Below are 2,780 nucleotides of genomic sequence, written 5' to 3' on the forward strand. Positions count from 1 at the left end.
CCATCACAAGATCTCAACATCAAGTTAGATTCTAGGCCAAAATGAACTTTGCGAACCACTGTGGCTCCATCTTCAGGCCTGCCCCACTGAGCTTAAAAACGTTCAGAAGGGCCAGGCACAGTGACTCACGCCTGTAATCCCAGCGCTTACTTTGGGAGGCCAAGGCGGGCAGATCGGCTGAGGTCAGGAGTTTGAGACCAGCCTGGCCAACGTGGTGAAACCCCATTTCTACTAAAAATACAAAAATTATCTGGGCTTGGTGGAGGGTGCCTGTAATCCCAGCTACTTGGGAGGCTGAGGCAGGGGAATCACTTGAACCCAGGAAGCGAAGGTTGCAGTGAGCCCAGATCGTGCCACTGCACTCGAGCCTGGGCGACAGAGCGAAACTCCGTCTTAAAAAATAAATAAATAAATAATTTTACAATGATAAAACTCAGTTTAAAATAATAAAGCAGAGGGCTGGGTGCGGTGGCTCACACCTGTAATCCCAGTACTTTGGGAGGCTGAGATGGGCAGATCACCTGAGGTCAGGAGTTTGAGACCAGCCTGACCAACATGGCAAAACCCTGTCTCTACTAAAAATACAAAAATTAGCTGGGCATGGTGACGGGCACCTGTAATCCAGCTACAGGCGCTGAGGTGCTGAGGCCTCCCAAAGCAGCTACAGGGAAGTTGAGGCAGAAGAATCACTTGAACCCAGGAGGTGGAGGTTGCAGTGAGCCAAGATCGTGCGCCACTGCACTCCAGCCTGGGTGTCAGAGCAAGATTCCGTCTCAAAAAAAAAAGAATAAAGCAGAAAAGGAGAAGCAGTAAATGATCTAAATCTTCATCTAGCCAAGCAAGAAGTCAGTAAGTAATATTAAATCGGGGAGTTATGGGTGTATACACTTATCCGTAAAAGATGTGGTGCAGCTTTTCCCTGGTGTGATTCCAACCTGCACGGCTGTTCTCTTGAGCAGTGGTCATTTATCTCCATCCACCTTCTCTCCCACCTAAGTGCGTGCGGCCACCCAATGGAAGATGCCATGGACATGGACATGAGCCCCCTGAGACCCCGGAACTATCTTTTTGGTTGTGAACTAAAGGCCGACAAAGATGATCACTTTAAGGTGGATAATGATGAAAATAAGCACCAGTTATCTTTAAGAACGGTCAGTTTAGGGGCTGGTGCGAAGGATGAATTGCACATTGTTGAAGCACAGGCAATGAATTACGAAGGCAGTCCAACTAAAGTAACACTGGCAACTTTGAAAATGTCTGTACAGCCAATGGTTTCCCCTGGGGGCTTTGAAGTAACACCACCAGTGTCTTCTGGTTGAAGTGTGGCTCAGGGCCAGTGCATATTAGTGGACAGCACTTAGTAGCTGTGGAGGAAGATGCAAGAGAAGATGAAGAGGAGGGGGATGTGAAACTCTTAAGTATATCTGGAAAGCGATCGGCCCCTGGAGGTGGTAGCAAGGTCCCACAGAAAAAAGTAAAACTTGCTGCTGATGAAGATGATGATGATGATGATGAAGATGATGATGATGATTTTGATGATGTGGAAACTAAAGAAAAAGTGCCAGTGAAGGAATCTATATGAGATACTCCAGCCAAAAATGCACAAAATTCAAATCGGAATGGAAAAGACTCAAAACCATCATCAACAACAAGATCAAAAGAACAAGAATCCTTCAAAAAACAGGAAAAAAAAACTCCTAAAACACCAAAAGGACCTAGTTATGTAGAAGACGTTAAAGCAAACATATAAGCAAGTATAGAAAAAGGTGGTTCTCTTCCCAAAGTGGAAGCCAAGTTCATCAATTATGTTGAAGAACTGCTTCTGGATGACTGACCAGGAGGCTATTCAAGATCTCTGGCAGTGGAGGAAGTCTCTTTAAGAAAATAGTCTAAACAGTTTGTTAAAAATTTTCCATCTTATTTCTTTTTGGTAACAGTAGATATCTGGCTGTCCTTTTTATAATGCAGAGTGAGAACTTTCCCTACCATGTTTGATAAATGTCGTCCAGGTTCCATCGCCAAGAATGCGTTGTCGAAAATGTCTGTTTAGTTTTTAAAGATGGAACTCCACCCTTTGCTTGGTTTTAAGTAGGTATGGAATATTATAATAGGACATAGTAGTAGCTGTGGTCAGACATGGAAATGGTGGGGAGACAAAAACATACATGTGAAATAAAATTCAGTATTTTAATAAAGTTAAAAAAGAGAGAGAGAGATGTGGTACAGTCTCCCAGAAGATATAACTAAAAGTTGTAAAGTGGCTGTCCCTGGGTAGAAATGCCAGCGTTGGGAGGTGGGGAAGTGGGGAGTGGTGAGAGGGAAGAGAAGAAGACTATATCTTTAATTTTAAATTATTTTGTGCCATTTCATTTTTTAACTATATGCAATGGAATAAAATTATGTGCTTTTCCTCTTTCCTGTATTTCTCTTCATATCATGACTCTCCTCCCAATGAGACTTCCAGACTTCAGTTTTGTGTGTGTGTGTGGTTTTTTTGTTTTGTTTTGTTTTGTTTTTGAGACAGGGTCCAACTCTGTCACCCAGGTTGGAGTCCAGTGGTGTGATCTCAGCTCACGCAACCTCTACCTCCCAGGCTCAAGCAATCCTCCCACCTTAGCCTCCTGAATAGCTGGAATTACAGGCATAGGCCACTATGTCTGGCTAATTTTTTTTGAATTTTTGGTAGAGACGGGGTTTTGCCATGTTGCCCAGGCTGGTTTTGAACTCCTGAGGTCAGGAAATCCACCTGCCTCCGCTTCCCAAATTGCTGGGATTACAGG

General features: G+C 43.9%; 1 pseudogene; it reads left to right on the forward strand.

Annotated features, from left to right (window-relative positions):
• The first annotated feature begins 540 nt into the window (after positions 1 to 540).
• On the forward strand, positions 541 to 2,197 carry LOC101017197 (annotated as a pseudogene).
• Positions 2,198 to 2,780: the final 583 nt, after the last annotated feature.

The sequence above is a fragment of the Papio anubis genome, chromosome 12 (genome assembly GCF_008728515.1).
Source record: "Papio anubis isolate 15944 chromosome 12, Panubis1.0, whole genome shotgun sequence".
NCBI classification, from domain to species: Eukaryota; Metazoa; Chordata; class Mammalia; order Primates; family Cercopithecidae; genus Papio; species Papio anubis.